The sequence below is a fragment of the Rattus norvegicus genome, chromosome 4 (assembly GCF_036323735.1).
Source record: "Rattus norvegicus strain BN/NHsdMcwi chromosome 4, GRCr8, whole genome shotgun sequence".
Lineage (NCBI taxonomy): Eukaryota > Metazoa > Chordata > Mammalia > Rodentia > Muridae > Rattus > Rattus norvegicus.
In genome coordinates this window covers 62,117,934-62,135,498 of record NC_086022.1, presented here as the reverse complement: position 1 = coordinate 62,135,498, position 17,565 = coordinate 62,117,934, and the positions used below count along the sequence as shown (strand labels likewise).

Sequence of the window (17,565 nt, the reverse complement as noted above, 5' to 3'; positions counted from 1 at the left end):
AATAGACCTCTTTTCTTTATAAAGTTACTAACTTTGGCCATTATACTATAGCAGCAGAAGGTGAACTAATACAGGTGGAATTTGTTACCTGAATGGCTGGCAAGGCAATATGGACCAATCGCCCTTATCCAGGCTTGTCATTGGTCCTCTCTAATGTTACTCCAGCTGATGTTTAATAAAACAATCCCTAGTTGTAATGTGTGCATGTTGTCACGCTGTAAATATTTCCACAGTGTTTTTTTTTTCCAGCTACCAGCCTGGCATGACCGAATGCAGTGATGGGGAGAAATAGGAGTGACTGACTCTCCTCTATCCTTACAGGGCACCATTTACCACTGTGACCCTGGGCCATTGTTCCCCTGAATTCCAAGGGATATATGACATTTGCAAGTTTGTCAGCAGGAGAGCTTTAGGAGGAACTCCTCCAAAAACAAGGAATGGAAATGGTCCTGGTCATGGGAACAGAGGCAGGAAATTGGGGCCCCTCACACAGACCTGGCGGGAAGGTTCCCCTGAAGGGGAAAGGGTTAACATGAGTCTCAGAATTGACCCAGAACCCATCTGAAGGAGCTGTCAGAGTGTTCTTTCTACTCTGATCCAGAATAGGCACGTTCTCCCTTTTCTCATTCCTGCTCTTGGCTTCTTTTCCCCTTTCTCCCTTTCCCCAACCTTTGGATTTGATATGTGTTGGGAGTAAGTGGTTGAGGAAGGGTCTTGCTATTTAGTTCCAGCTCACTCAACTCGCTGTGCTGCCCAGAATGACCTTGCATTTCCCACCGTCGTGCCTCAGCCTGCCGAGTGCTGTGCTTGCCAATGTGTGCCACCACCTCTAGCTCTGGTCTCATCCTTGAGCATGGCCCTTGCAGCCTCCTGAGATCGATACAAGCTTTCCTAGGCTGGGCCCAGAAGACACAGGTACACCCTTGTGGGAAAGCTGTGGGAAGGAAAATTAAACTACTGGCTGCTAGTCTTGCTCCCTGCCCCTCTCGGTCTTTACTGTGCCTCCTAGCCACAAGAAGTGGCCCCATAGACTCCCTTTCACTTGTGGTGTGGTGAGCATCAAGAATCATCTGCAGGCAAAGCTTGGAGAGAGAGGCCCCAAGGGAGTGGTGTTCTGCAGATGCAAGGTCTCACACTAGGGTCCCACTTAGGCTGGTTTTCAGAAGGCTCCCTCGGTCAGGGGCTGGAGCCAGACTGCTCATTAAAATGAATAGGACCTAGCAGGCCTTCTGCGGCGCGCTCCTGGACGTCTCTGATTGCCGACCGTCTGAAACTGATGATGGCCTACTTCAAGTGAACTCTGGACTTGAACGTTCTCCGTGTTTTGCCTTCCAGACCCTTGGGTGGATTTTGTTATTTTCGTTTAATACATTGAGATGTGCTGAGAAGCTTTACCCCTGATTCCTTCAGGGAGATCCCGCCAGGGTGTGCATAGGAGCTCGGCCCTGCCCCACGTCATGATATGATGCGTGAAGCATGCCCCTCACCCCCTTTTCTTCTTCATCCTGAAGCCAAATGGGCTCAGAAAATGAGAGTAAAAGGCTAATGAGGCAGACGAGTTGGATGATTTGTTCTCCTCACTGCATCGGACACGTATTGCCGTGTGACGAATAGCCTCCAAATCTCTCCCATAAAGCACCGTCTGTCTCCTCCCTGCTCTATGTCTTGGACTTCACAGCAGATAGAAAAGACTAGAATCGAGTGTCTATACTTTCTGTAGAAAGCCACGAGTCCTGACACATCTGGACTCTGCTGTTTCTGGCCAATAGACATAGGCTATTCCTGTCCTCATACCTCGTCTCACACCACCGCATCCTCTAACTCGTCACTTTTTACCACCGGAATGGGAATGATACGTCTGCCAGTTGGTCAAGAGAGAATGCTGCAGAGCAGAGAGTGGATCAAGGAGGCTATGGAGGAGAGGGGGAACACTGGGACCATGGTTGAGGGACATAGGAGCTGCTTCTAGGCCCAGAGGATCAAGATCCCCTGTGTCCGTGCACATGTGTGGTCAGATGAGGGGCGTCCTCCTTACCTTTGCACATCCCCCTGTGGTCTAGCAGTCCATGGCAGAGCTGCCACACTGGCTGTGAACAGTAGTATAGCCAGAAAGAGGTGTCTTTAAGAAGCCACCGCATGGCTGGAAATGTCAAGATGTTTTTCCACCAAGTGACTCATGGAGGAGACCCAAAGGGAGCTGACAGTGGTGGCCAAAGCATTAGATGAGTAGAGGGGAGTGAGGTTCAGATGTTAGTATCTGCAGTCTTTTATACTTGTGGGCTGGTGAAACAGGCAGGAGCTGTTTGGGTCCTAAGACTATCACTACTATGGCGACAAGGATGATCCGTCCCCACTTTCACAAGGGAAACCATTTCTCTGTGCAACGGTTCAGTACCTGGAAGATAGACCCGTGGACTGAGAATCTGTAAATTGGCCGTTAATCTTTGAAATAGTAGTTTCTAAGAAATACCCACATTGAAGACTGCTGGAGTGTCTGGAGGAGGCCATCTGGTGACACACCCTGATAGCAGGGGTCCCTTCTGTCTGCCTGCAACTCTGTCCTGACCTTGGTAGTTTGGGGAAGCCAGAAACTGTCCTCAGTTAGATTTGGGATAAAGTCGATAATTATGCTCTCCTGCAGGTGGCGCCACAATGTAGGTTTTCAAGCAGACTTAGGCTAGAGGGTTTTTATCCTGAGCATAGAGCAGGACCCGGCTCTGGGACCGCTCTTGTGGCAAAGAAGTCCCTGCAGCACCACCAGGCTCAGGTAATTTGTTTAGTAAACAAACCTGGCCTTTATCAATGAAAATCGCGACCCTGGTCTTAAGCTGATGAAATAATGGTAGCGAAGGGTAGGGGAAGTTAGGAGTCTTCTCTCTCCCCTTAAACATGGGCCTTTTAGTCATCTATCACGAGAGACAAGCCAGTCTGCTTCTCCCAAAATCTGGCAAAGAACCACAGCCAAAATCTCACAAAAATAGCTTCTTTAGAAAACAGGGCTCTATGAAACAATATGCCATTTAACTTCTCCCTCTTGTGGCCAAGGGACCAGACGCTGACCTACCCAGCTCTGCCACCAGGCCAGGGATATACAGCTAGTGACTCACAGACCAGTCGTGGGTAGAGAACAGCTAGACTGCCCAGCGTATGTCTCTCTTCACCCTTCCTCACTGGTGGGGGCGGTAGGGGTGTGAGAGCTAAGAGGGATCATAGCAAGTGCAGAAGCGTGAGCTGGACCGTTGCACGAAGCTGCTTCTCCCAGACTATTGATTCATGGGGAAGAATCAGGAAAGCAAAGGGCCTGCCTACACCTGCGCTCCCCCTTGCGCCGCCCCCCTCCCCCGCATTGTACCACTGGAGAAAGAAGCTACTTTCCTACGACAGGGGTTGCAGATTCCTTTCACCTGCACTGTGTTGCGTTGGAGTTTCAAATCCTGCCCGTGGGGGTTGTATTTCTTGTGAATGCCCCTGCAACTAGAAGGCGTAAATGCGGCAGGCAAGCGAGGGAATGCCACGCAAGTACACGACCTGTGTGAAATGATGGTGGCGGTCAATAGCAAAGTCAAGGATGAAGATGGTCTACCTTACCCCTGCCCCCACCGCCTCATCCTAGACTCGAAGAAACTGTCAACAGGCCATCGGGTCTCTTGCTGTGGCTAGTCTGACCCTTTCTGCTATTCTTACAATGGTAGGAAGCTGTCACTGTTTCCAGCCTGCCTTCCTCCTGGGGCATTCAATAGAAGCCGAGAAAGGAAAAGGCAGCATGGGGAAGGTCCTATTAAGAACGGGAGGACGGGCAGGGGCTGCACCTGCCCTTTGTTGGTCCAGCTTTCCGCCATTCTTTTCCTGTCACTGGCCTCTGTCATTACTCTTCAGGTGCCACATGATGCTCATCCCTCTGAATGAAAACAAATGATACCACATGCTACGCAGGAGATAAAGAACAATACACATATTTTGTTTGCTACCCCTGGGGAAAAAATTCTTTGACTTCCGGTCCATCTATCAGGAGACACACACACACACACACACACACACACACACACACGAGACAAGGGGCAGGGAAGACAAAACTAGGAGCTATTACAAACTCTTGCTGGGATGATTGGCTGAGAAGGGTTTAGAGTCAGTTCTCACTTCCTTCCTCTCCCTTTGAGCATTTTTACAGAAGTCCCCTACAGCTGACAATTGGGTTCGAACAGATCTCCTGTACGCTTTAGTGAAGCGTAGTATTTAAGTAGCCTGTTGGGATTTTCTGTAGGACTTTCCAGGCTTTCGCTTCTAGGGTGAGCCTGCTATGATGGTGCCATGTGCTGGTTTCAGAGGACACTCTTATGAGAGAGTTTAGGCCCAGGTGAGGCAAGTCTTGCGGAGACCTTTGGGGACCACTTCCTTTGATTTTGCATGTGGAGTGTCTCTGAGGCATCATGTTAGACAGACACTTGGCTCCAGGGCTCCCTTAGTTCTGGAAGGAAGTCAAAGCAGCAGCAACATGGAATTAATGTTATGTGTTTCTCTAACTTGATATTGTGTGCTTTATCTCAGGTCTGGGATCCAGTGTTTCAGAGACGAGTGGAGCCAGATCAATGTATTAAAGGGAGCTAATGAGATAACCCTTGCTGTTTTCTGGGCCACACAATGCTCGGCGAACAACCAGAGCCTACACCAGGGCTCCATGCTGTCTCCTGGAACACCCTTTAACTAGAGAAATGTCTGGCTTCTTCATGCTTACACTTGATTCATTGCCTCCTTCTGGTGAGAGCACTTTCAACAAGGTCCTGGGTGGGTAAGTCGAACCCGACCCACGTGTGCTACCTGCCCCGGGGCTTGTCTACCTTGTCATCTCATAGCTCCCTTCAGAATCTACCCAGTTTATAACTTTGATTTCTGTGAAAATATAACCCCTATATATAGGAATTTATACCGCAGTTAACACGCTCCTAATAAGCAGGTTCTGAGAGGTTTGGTTGGGAGGGACAGTTATTCACAGGAAGTTACTGAGGTTGAGGAAAGTTAAGTTGAAGAAGTAGCATGGGAGAGTGGGTTAGAAACCCCAAACCATTGTCTTGAAAGGTCTTCCTTTGATGAATGGCTAGTCTTCCTGGACATGGCTGACAGTGCCATTTTCTTGAGCTTAGCATACAAGGTTGGGTGGACAAGTAGGTGTGCATCCTTTGAAAAATTGTTTTATTTTTATTTATTTGTTTTGATGGTTGGCCCATTAATGGGGGGAGGTCTTTGTAGAGATATTCTAAGTAGTTCTGCCTACTTCCTGTCCTCACCTGTACCTTGTATCCTGTCTGCCTGCCAGATGCTGTTTCAACTTAAGCAACTTCAGGATTTCTTCCTTCTGACTTCTGAAAGTACTCTGACGTTAGCAATGTCTGGGTTGTGTTTGGGACATGACCCAGGACCTAGGGCTTCAGAGTTAGAGAAGCAAGGTCAGCTCTGGACAGATCAGGTTACCCAGCAAGCTCTGTGGCATTGGCCATTTATTTCTGTCCCAGGACTAGAAGAAACCTTGGACTTGGGCATCCTCTAGTGCTCTGTGTAGGATTACCTTGGTTGGTGGGGTTGGACGAGGATTCTAGGTTGAGAGTGGATATATGTTTGGTTGGTGTCTGTTAGGAACACACAGAAGTGCCTCTGACCACCTACACCCACATGCCTGTTTGGGAGTATGCTCCAATCCAAGTGCACTTGGTGCCACCATATATGCACCACTCTGCCCTGTGTCTCCATCGCCAGGGTGGTTCGAGAAAGTCATGAAGACCCAGGGCACCCCCTTCTGCAGAAGTCCACGTTGGGGAAACCGGGCAGGCCAGTGGCGGCAGCGTGCGGGGAAGCGCCCCCTGCCCCCTCTGCCGGCCGCTCTACCTGGGTCTAGATGTCAGCCGCGAGCTCCGAGCCAGCTAGCGAGCCAGAGAGGGAGCGGCGGCGGCGGCGGCGGCAGCGGCGGCGGCGGCGGCGGGCCGCGGGCGGCGGGGAGGGGAGGAGGCGAGGAGAGGGAGGGAGGAAGGGAAGCAGGGAGGGCGGGAGGGAGGAGAGGAGGACCCAGAGAGCGCCAGGCAGCTGGAGTTTTGCAGCGCTTGGCCGGGCTTCAATGCACAGCAGCAGCGAGCCGCGGCGGCAGCAGGCAGCCCGGGAGCTCCGGCGGCGGCCGAGCCAGAGGCGGCCCCGCTCCCTGCCCCCTGCAAACTTTGCTAGCAGTCCGCCCGGGGGGCCGGGGACGCGCCTGGGAGGCTCGGCTTGGACCACGGCCGCACTCTTGGCCGCCGCAGCGCTAGCCGCCGCCGTCGCTGCTACCACCGCAGCTCCGCGCCTCCCCAGGGAGCTGCTGGCGGCTTCCGAGGCCCCCCAGCCCCGGCCCCTGGGCACTGCCCGGCTAGTCCCCGGCCAGGGGTGGGAGCAACAGCGGCGCAGTCAGCCCTGGGCTGCCAGGGGGTGGCCGTCACTGCCCAGGGAGACGCGCAGAGGCTCGCAGAGCGCTCCCCGGCGGGTCCCCAACGTACTCGCCGCCGCGCCCGGGCAGCGGCCCGACCCGGCTAGCATGGGCGGCGCGGAGTGACGCCGCCGTGCCCGCTTGGCATCAAGGACATTCAGCCCGCGGGGGTGGGGACGAAGGGGGGCAGCCCCGCGTCGCCGCCGCAGCCCCTGAGAGCCACCGCTGTCGTTGCTTGGGCTCCGGGGCTGGATGGAGGATAGGGGTGCTTGGAATTGATCTACATTTTCTGACCTTTTTGTTGGACATTACGCCCACCTTGGACGCTGCAAGAGGAGCTGTCAAGCCCGGCAGGCTCTGATTTGGCCCCCTCCGTTTTTCTCTGCTGCTCGTGGCTTCCCCGTGCCTTGGTGGAGTATTTGCGTTCGGGGCTGGGGCTGGAGGAGGCAGCCACACGCGCGCACACGCACACGTTCAGAGGAGGGCGAGAGGCAGCGGTACAGGCACCATCTGCAGTGTCAATGCGGCGCTGGGGCTGAAGGAGGGAAACGCCGCGCTTCCAGGTAAGGAGCCGCCGGCCGGGCGCAGGGCCAGCTGGGCAGAGCGGGCGGAGGTGCCGAGTCCGGTCCCGGAGTCCTCATCTGCTCCGAGGCAGCCCACTACACACACACACACACACACACACACACACACACACACACACACACACGCAAAACACAAATCGCGTGCGCGCACACACACATACACACACACATGCACACACTGCGCTCACGCACCTGCCCACGTCCCACCTGGACACCCGCGTAGGTGCATCGCAGTCGGAGCAGGGATTTCCCGTGTTCTTCTCCTTTCCGGACCTAGACTTCTCTTCCCCAGGACTTTCAGGGTGGGATTCAGTTAAATGACTGACTCTCCTATCCAGCCTGGTAGCATGAGGGAGCGATTTTGCTGTTTCTAGTTCCTTTCATTTCCTAACTGGTTTTTATAAGACAGGAGAAGTCATGGGAGGTCTTACGAGACCCGCCCAGTGCAATTGTCCCCTTAGCTTTTTTTGAATACTCGGAGATTTTTTCCCCTTTCTTTCTTTTCTTTTTTTTTTTTTTAAATAGGAGAAAGGCAGAGAGATATTGAAAGGGCAGAGATCTAGAGATCTTGGTGACCGGGCGCCTGGGAGGAGGCCACATAGGCAACTGGGGCTGCAGTTCTGTAGGGCGGCGCATAAGGAACAGACTCTGCGATTCCCCGGTAAAGGCAGCACACACGCCTTTCCGAAGCGTGGCACTGCTTCCCCGGAATGCGCTGGGATTTCAGGCAGGGAGGGGCTTTGACATCAAAGCTAGAGGAGTGTTCCTTGTCTAGGGAGGATGCTGCGGTCCTTTAAGGAGGATCAGACCTTATTTGCGTTGCCAGTCACTGGTAGACAACAAGCAGACAGGGCTTAAGGGGCACATGTTTGCAGCCAACCCCTCACTTCCTTACCCTCTGTGCATGTGAGGCGACTTCCCCCTGTGCCTTTAGTTAACACCTGTCACATGTCTTTTGGGGTGTGTGTCTGAGAACACGAACTAGGAGGGAGAGTAGAGACGGATTTAGACTAACAGAGAAAGGACTGTGAATATGCCATATTCACTTTATAACGTATTTGGTCTACTAGTGTATCCAAGTATGATAGGCTAGTAGTGTAACCCAGAGTCTAGATCCTCTGAGTGCAGGATTGCTCTCCAAAAACCAATGGTTTAAGTTGTACTTCCCCAGAGCTCCCTGCCTCCACCACCCCACTTTCAGATCCTGTTCATTTTGAAACTTCCTAGAATGGATGAGGGTGGTTGAAGTTCCAAAGGGCTTTTTTATGGCTCCCTTATTAGAGTCTAAGAGAGACTTCCTTTGGGGCTCAATTTTTGCAAGGAGAAGAATAGAAGATTTAAATAAATCATTATTTCAGGCTTGAATACATATATAGCAAGTTTCTATGTTCCTATAGCTGTCCCTTTGTGGTATTTTGTGGTTGGTTGGCTGTTTTTGGCATCCTGGCAAAAATGGGAATTGTTTCTATCCTCTTTATAAGAGAGTAGATCTCACACACCCCCCAAGTCTTTGGCTAGGTTTGGGTGGAGAGCAGATGACCCAGGAGGGAAACTCAATTCCTGTTGTGTAGTGTAAGCTGCCCTTTGATTGACTGAAAAGGGTATAAGCCGGAATAAAGGAAAGCTCTTCACAATGGGGAGACCGCAGATCGCAAAGAAACATTATTTTCTTTTTAGGAATGGTGGGTGTGTACACGTCCGGCTGTACACAGGCATTCTTAGAGCCCTGCCAAGTGCAGTCAGCTTGTACAAGCACAGGTGACGGGGTGTCCACGTCTGACTTCTGGGCTGTGACAAACATTGGCACGTTTTGGCATGCACACACTTGGAGTGTGTGGATGGGGAGGACCTGTATACGCATGCATATGGCTGTGGCACATGGTCTTGTAACAAACAGAATTACAGTGACAGGGAGTATCTCTCAGAGAGGCATTCCCTCACAGACCTGTGAGGACAGGAGGCTGGGCCGCAGATCATCCCACAACAGACTTCTGCTCCTTTCTCTTCCCTTTTGCATACATCTGCAGCCTCAGGATCTGTCATTTTAATGCAAGGTCAACTATCACTGTGCCGGTTTTAAGCTAAGCACTGGAGCTCAAAGCAATCTGCACACTTTCTGCACTCGCCATTGGTTTCTAGGAAAAGATCGACAGTAATTAACATCTGTGTATGTATTTTGCTTTTTAAATTTCCTGGCTCCTTTGCCCATCCCTGGAGTATACCACGATATCATTGCTCTACCATTCTTCCATGGACTTTTAAGTTCTCTGGTCTGCACTGGAAGGCGCTCGGTTGCACGATTTAGAAAAGGCCCAGACACAAATGCTTCTTTTTGATCAACCTCATTAAGCTGGAGGTTGTTCTGGAAACATGCCTGTGAACACCAGGCATGGATCACCCATGATCTGATCTGCCTCTTTACTAAATCCTGCATGGCCCCTCCAGCCCTGAAAATGTTTTAGGGAGGAATTTTGCTCCTAGGCAGCCAATTTGCTCCGGTCTCCTTTCCTTTCTCTATTCTACTCCAGCCCTGCTCCCTGCAGACAGGCAAATCTGCATGGCCCAGTCTGCCTACACTTGGCCTACAGATCCTTTTAATCACAAGGAAGGATGCTGGGAATTAAGTGGGGGGGTTCCTAAGGTGGCAGCATTCCTATCCTGGGGAGAGAGCTCAGGGGGTTGGGTTAGTAACTGCTCTGAGCTCCTAGGTATTACTGGGCTTTGATGGAAAGAAATTATAGAAGCATCTCTCCTCCTAGCCAGCTAGGGGGCATTTCTTAGCGGCTTTAGCCCAGTCTTACCAGGAGAAGGCACCGTACAGACAATACACATTGGAGACCTGTTGGAGTGCTTCTCTGGCTGTGATGGGGTGAATACTCTGAGCTTACTGTGATGTGATCTTGACCTCTATTACTCTGCGCCCAGTGTGTCACCCTCTCCTTTCCTCTTTATTTGTGTCCAGGGCTTCCTGATGGGAAACCAGTTCAGACCCTGGGCAGCTGTGCAGGGTTCATTTCTTTCCCTTGACACCTCCTTTCCTCCTCCAAAGCCCCATTCCTCCCTGCCCATCCACCTTCCAGCTTTGTGCTGGGATCCACCAGCCCATTTGCCCTCAAATTTGCAGCGCTCCACAGAAATCAATATAACATGAATTTAACGACAGCTGGATGATTAAGTGTTATTTATATTTAAGAGCGGTATTTAAAAAAGACATCGTGCTAATAAATCAAAGGGCTGTTTGGGAGATGCACATGATAAGGGTAATTGCCCTGGAGGCTCCATTGTGCCGTACTTGGTCCACACAGAGCCTTGCAGACGCTGTCTCTTTAAAGGCTAGTCCTTACTGTTCCCTAACACCCACCTGATCCCCTCTCACTGTCCTGACTTACTCTAGGTTTCCCTCCCGCCCACCCCTCCTCTTCCCAGACTTCGGACATTCTAGTTATGACAGGAAGGAGGAGCCAGCAAGGAGACAGGATCCGCTTTGCCTCTAAGTGGGAAGAGGTGGATCTGAAAAGGGAAGGCAAGCAGGGGTCCCCATTCCCCACTGGAGGCCAGTTCCAGAAGATGGAGGCTGTTTCTCCACTTGCTATTAAAAAGAATAGCTTCTAGAAAGTCCTCAGTGAAAGCCCTGACCTATGACCATGAGGCATCAGTGTCCCCAGGGAAGTAGCTATGAGAATAGTAGTATTGGTTATAGCCCTTCTGAAAACACTGGGATGGAAAATAATATTAATTAGTGATGATCGTGGTAGCCAGTGTTTGTGAGGCACTTCCCTTAATCTCAAATTATTTGCGTGCTCTAGATGGGGTTGCTCCTTTATTCCCCAAGAGCACCCAAAGAGGCAGTGGCTACGGCAGTCCATCTATCCTCCTAAAGGAACTGAGTTGAGGGAGATTAAGGACTTTGTCCAAAGTCACACAGCCACCAAGTGGTGGAACCAAGTCTCAGTGCTAAGTAGTCTGACCTGGCTTCTTGTAACCAGACTGCTGTCATGTGAAGGGATAGGTACTCAGGATGTTGCCTCCCCTTGCTAAGTGAGTGGGAGAGTGTAGTGGAAGGTGTGCTTTCTCCTTTAGATTATCTCTGACCTCCAAACAAAATTTCCTATTCTTTGAGCTTCAACTTCTCCATTAAGGGGATAGGGTCTTATCCTTGACTGATGGTGAAGTAGAAAGTGGTGTGGACTCTTTCTAGCAGACCATCCAGGTTGACTGTTACTTTATTTGGAAATTTCTATTTTTCTCCGTGGAAAACACAAAAGGTGCGACTGATGAATACATGAAGTCTCTGTCTTTGCTTTGAATTTGGGGAAACTCCAGGGAATGTTGGGGTCTGGTTCTTTCTAGAGAGTATTTCAAATGGCTGGCGTTGTGGGAGCAACACCCTCTCACTGAATGCTGAAAGTAGCCTGTAAGGTGGGGATGGTGGATTGCCATTTTGATGGCATAAGAACTTAGGCTGAGATGACAGTTAAAGATGCCTGAGGCCCCAGGTTGCTAGGCAACAGATGGCCAGTTCACTGTAAGGCACAGATTCATGCGATGACACTGCTCACAGGTGGTGCTCTGTAGTTGTTCTTTCATTCATTCACTGGCTCTCAGGACCCAAGCCTTAGCATCCAGAGGCAGGAAGGTGTCATGTAATCATAGGTGGAGGTTGGTGCCAGTGGCCTGCACAAGGCAATCCTGTAGCTGTAGTGCAATCAGAATTTAGAATAGAGAAGAAGAAGAAGAAGAAGAAGAAGAAGAAGAAGAAGAAGAAGAAGAAGAAGAAGAAGAAGAAGAAGAAGAAGAAGAAGAAGGAAGAAGAAGAAGAAGAAGAAGAAAGAAGAAGAAAAGGAAGAAGAAGAAGAAGAGGAGGAGGAGGAAGAAGAAGAGGAGGAGGAGGAGGAAGAAGAAGAGGAGGAGGAGGAGGAGGAAGAAGAAGAGGAGGAGGAGGAGGAGGAGGAGGAGGAGGAGGAGGAGGAGGAGGAGGAGGAGGAGGAGGAGGAGAGAGCACAGGCTAAGTGGGGCCAGTAGGACCCGGGAAGTACTATGGTGGGCACTGTCCCACCCCAAAGCCAGGACTCTTCAGACTAGGTCCCTCTGGTGTGCACACTCTTGGGCACAGAAAAGAGAGTGGTTATAGATTCCTTCTAACTTTCAAAAGACAAACTTTTATTTCCATGCATGATGTAATTTGCTTCCCCCCTCCCCCGCACTATGCAGTGTAGAAAGTTCTGCTAAGTTGGGGTTGTCTAGAAGAGGCCTGCTTAGAATTTTATCACTTTGGGACAAGAGTAAGGGAGACAGAAAGGACTCATATTTAAGCCAACAGGTGCCTGTGAGTTCAGAAGCATCCTAGGAGCCTGGGGCTGTAAGCTGGAATATCTACTCCCCTCCACGGTGCCTTTTCCATGAACCAGGATTCGCAACAGCAAATTGGATTTTAGGATGTTTTGTCACTCCAACACAAAACACATCACTAGCTAAGAGGATCTTGTCTCCACAGTCAATGTACCGAACCCAGCCTGAGTACAATCAATTTCCCAGGTCACACAAGGAAAAGTCTTTCATTATGAGGCGGGAGGAGAGGCCCTGTTCATTGAAGCTACAACAACTGCAAGTCTTTTTGTGTTCATCGCTGCAGACCAGCACTTCCCATCGGACAGGACCAGAGAACTCGTGAGAACCAGACTCACTTCCCTCAGGCCAGGGGAGATCCCAGAACCAGTTGGTGAACAAATTGGCCCTTGAGTTTGGCTCAGAGGCCATGGGGAGAGAAAGCAAGCAAAGCAGAATTGGTGGGTTGTTTTCTGCACTTTGGGCTTAGAGGCTGTGATGGCACTGGGTTTCTCTATTGAACTCGTCTACATGGCCACATGGTCAACATCTCTGATGGCAGGAGGTTCTTTTTCCTCACTTTTAATCTCAGACTTGCTTCTGGGATACCAACAGGAGAGCAAATATTCCCAAAGTTCATTCTGTGGATGTGTGAATAGATGTTATTATAAAAACCAAGGTTGCCAAGTCTGGTAAGTTTGAGACACTAGGTATAAGAGCTAAGTGAGTTTCCTGCTGTAGGATTTCTCAGAGACTTTAACATCCTGGCACATCTCACTGTGGTGTAGCCCTGGAATCTGTCTATGTAAACACTGTTGTCACTTGTGTATACATGGATGTCTACCTGGTTTTGGGTATATGTGTGTACACGTCCATATGTATGTTTATGTATCTGCTCCTATATGTGGAAGCCAGAGGTTAACCCTGAGACTCTTCTTCAGTTGAGCTCTGTTGCCTTATATTTTTTAAGACAGGGTCTGTCACTGAACCTTGAACTTGCTAACTTGGTGGGAAGAGCTGGCCGGCAAGCCACAGGAACTTCCTGTCTGCAGCCCCAGTGCTGAGATCCCAGTGCATGTTGCTGTGTTTGGCTTCTTTATGTGGGTACTGGAGAGTGAACTCATGTCTCTGTGCTTGTGTGTGAGCACTTCACTGACTGAGTCATTTCTGTAGCCTGTGTTTCCTTGTGTCATTATTAACTGGCATTTGCTGAGCCAGCCCCACACTTGTTCTTCCAAGGCAGTCAGATTTCTGAGGCATGTGGACATGCAGATTCATAAGTGATTCCTATATATTCTTTTTTGTTTACAGCCACTCATGTTATAGGAAAAGTAGGCTTTGGATACAGCAAAAATGTAAATCTCAGCTTGAACATTTACCAGAAAAGGGATTTTTGGAGAGGTCACCTTATGTTCAGTGCTACCAGTTACAAAATTAGGAGGTTGTTCTCGAATGGTAATTTTAAAAATATTTAATATAAAGGACAGGAACTCCTTGTTCGACTGAAATTTTATATGCAACCCTACTGCCCAGAAGAAGTGCAAACAATATTGTTCTGGTTAAAAAATGGGGATGCTTGGATTTGCATCTTAGCCTGCTGTCCCTTAACCCTGATCTCAGCCTAGCTTCCCCAGAAGCTGGTGAGAAATCACTTTATTGAGAGATGGTCAGGCCCAGCTCCTCTGTGGATTCTCCTGCTGTGTCTGACGATAGAACCCCACCTTTGTTCCAAAAGAAGAAAGCCAGTGATACCTTTAGGATAAGAAGGTGGACATGAGTTGTCATGTGGATGGGGATATGGGGATCAGGAGGGAAAATGGCTGAAGTTGGAAACTGTATGGGATAGGACAGATCTAGGTGGATGTATCAAATGAGTCTTGAGTAAAGAACTCTCCAAACTCCTAGAGCTGTGTCGGCCTTAGCCAACCGCACTGTGGGACACCCAGCCCACACTCCCAACTGAAACCACATTAGGACTGAATGCTGGCACTCTTTAGGGCTATTGCTACATTGTTTTTGCTCTTGTGGGTGAAATTATTTTATGAATTATGATTAGATAGCACTGATAAAATTATTGAGTTGGTCATATTAACAATCAGAGAAGATACTGAACATGGATCAACATGGATGTTGAGATAAATTAGCCCCAGGAGTGCCTTTTTCAGTGGTATGGGGACATCCCAGGCACTTCTCATGTGAGATGATGGTTCAGCTGCTGGGAAGCCTGGGACAGAAACAAATGACCTGTCTTCCAGCTTAGATCTGCGTAGTGTTGTAAGCACAATAGAGGGTATTTCTGCATAACCTATTTCTTTACGTTGTCGCCATTAGTCAACTCTGTTCTCTCTGATGTTTATTCTATTTTATTTTTTTATTTTTTTAACTCTTGCACTTTGAAGCTCTTCTCAGGTCAAGCTGGGCAGAGGCTCAGTGATCACACAGTGCTTGTGACCTCTCTCTCAGCTCTCTTCCCCATTAGAGGCTGACCCGTCTTCCTCCCCTAAATGCTCTTGCCTTTAAGCACTGACTGATGTGAACAACTCACTGGCATAGACACTGGGGCCTTCAGAGTAGCCTGCCTGAGGTCTGTGCTCCACCCCTGCTTGAAAGCGTATCTTGTGCAATCAGGAACTCCATTCGTTCTTTTCTGCAATGACAAAGAAGCTGTTGCCAGCAAGGGCAGTGATAACAATGGAAATCATGTACAACCTGCTCTCTATATCCATGGGTTCCACATCTGTGGTTTCAACTAACTGTGCAATGAAAATATTAAAAACAATCCTGTTGCTGCCGTATGCTAACAGACTCTTTTTCTTGTTATTATTTCCTACACAATGCAGCAGAACGACCATCTACATAGCCTCCCCATTGTATTAGTGCTCAAAGTAGTCGAGAGATGATTTAAAGTATACAGGGGTATAGGCATATGCTGCATGTGTGCAAGGATTACATCACTATATATAACAGTCTTGAGTATCCAAAGAGGTTTATATCCATGGAGTGTGGGGTTGTCCTGGATCCAACCTCTTGCAAGGGATGACTATATTTCCCAATGTCCTAGATTGAGAGGAACCATTTAATACTTCTCTTATACTCAGCCCAACCCAGAGTGTATCTTCTTTAGGTGATCAGTAAGTATTTGCTGACCATGTAGATGAGGGTAGATAGGGTGATGTGGGCTCTTTGTGTTGATGGGCATGGAATCAAAGTAATACTCTTCCTGTGAAACTCACTGTGGGTTAGAGGCTGATAGATGGAGAGGGATAGCTAACCTAGTTTACCCAGAGCTTTCTAAAGACTAGTCCACTAGTGGTGCTCTCTTCATGTTCCAGTGAAAAAGTTACACGGTCAAGCAAGTTCTGCAGATATCTTTTCTTGTGACTCTCCATCTAGAGATGCCTAGCAAGTGTATTAAAGGTAAAGGAGGCTTGCTATGGAGAAACCTGTTTACTGTTAACCAAATGTTTCCCAGTTCATTTGGCAGTGACTTTGTGTGGATGTATTTAAACCTGGTGACATCTCCTGGAATGAGGGTTCCATTGAGTGAAAAACACTTTTGGGCTGGGCTTATAGTTCAGTGTTGCTTAGCATGTGCAAGATCCTGACTTTGTTCCATAACTAGAGAAGTTGAAGAGGAGGAGGAGGAGGAGGAGGAAGAAGGGGAGGAGGAGGAGGAGGAGGAGGAGGAGGAGGAGGAGGAGGAGGAGGAGGAGGAGGAGGAAAACTACAATGAAGGGGAGGCAATGGCAGAGGCAACATTTTAGGAGATGCTGTCCTTCAATGGGACACTTGTAAGTTCAAGGTCAGCTTGGAGGGGACCATATTAGAAAGAGGAATCCACTGTATTGGGAAAGTGAAGACTCATGAGGTTCAGCTGTCAAAGATGCCACCTACCTCTTGTCCCTGTCATTTGCTTTTGAGAGGCTCAAAAGTACTGAATTCTTTTGTGAGTCGGACCATGGTCTGCGGGCAGGTGTCCTCTTCTGCAGGGAGTGTTTTCAGAAGTGGGAATGCAGCTCTGGTAGATCATGGACTTGTTTCCAACAAATTGTATTTTTCTATTGCACATTATTGATCAAGGTGGATGTTTGCAAAGCATGTGAGTAATGACATTTACCCTTTTCATCTCCCCAACCCCACCCAGCTGCACTTAAGGAAAACAGAACCTTCGTATAGCTGGCAAAGTGAAATGGCCTTTATCAAACTAACAAATGAGGCTTCGTTAAGGCACACACCTCTAAATTGTGAATAGTTGAAAGTTTCTCATAGGGATATGCTGGGGAGTCTTTGCCACTCTTAAAGGGGATGAAGGTTTGTGATTTGACTGTAGACTTATGGCTTTAACCATGAAATAGTGACCCAGAGGTTGTATTTCCTATAGGAATCAGTTTTTTCCACCTGTTATTCATCTTACATAGGTAAATGATCTCTCTCTCTCTCTCTCTCTCTCTCTCTCTCTCTCTCTCTCTCTCTCCGTGTGTGTGTGTGTGTGTGTGTGTGTGTGTGTGTGTGTGTGTTATAAGTGGTGGTGGTGGGGAACTTGAACTAAAGTCCCTGAAGATTTTGTAGTTTGACTGGTAAGAACATCATGACCCTCCAAGTCAGAACATTGCAGTTAAAGAACCCAAATCATCTTGGTTTATCTTTATTTTTCTTAAATAAATATTTATTGCCCACCTCTGTATCTGACTTACCACACTTCTGACTACCAAGAAAAACATTCAGAATATATTCTTAGTAAACCATTAGCTTCCATCAGCCCCAAAGCTAAGAATGTCATCAGATAGCATCTAAAACCTATATTAGAGTTTTTTCCCACCTGTGGGTGGTCTGAATGTTGTTGGTGAATGCTCTGATTTATGGCTGCCTTTTGATTTGTGGTCATACCAGTTCATACAACTGTTTCCATGATGGATCATGTTGACTGGAGCAATGCACATCTGTGTTCCCAGGCCACACTCACTCATATATGGGTCAGTGTAAACCATCTCTTATAGCCTTTGGAAGGAGAGGTGTGTTTTGCATTGACAAGGTACCATTCCAGTGGTATTTGGTCAGGGACATCAACTAATAATCCACTTGCCCAATTGTTGGACCTGTAGTACTCTCAGTCTGTATCTAGTTCCAGAGTGAATAACAGTTGCACACACACACACACACACACACACACACACACACACACACACACACCAACAGAACTCCCCTGAGATCCAT

The 17,565-nt window shown here is 48.8% G+C and overlaps 1 protein-coding gene across 3 annotated transcripts in view; it reads left to right on the top strand.

The window, feature by feature from the left end:
• The first annotated feature begins 6,031 nt into the window (after nt 1–6,031).
• The window catches only part of Plxna4 (plexin A4), a 441,985-nt gene continuing 430,451 nt past the window's right edge, over nt 6,032–17,565 (top strand). The window contains exon 1 of one of the 3 annotated variants that reach the window (XM_063285988.1): nt 6,032–7,005. The gene's annotated coding sequence lies outside the window, so the exon portion shown is untranslated. The remainder of the gene's footprint in view (nt 7,006–17,565) is intronic. The other 2 variants (XM_063285987.1, NM_001107852.3) reach the window with 2 other exon arrangements.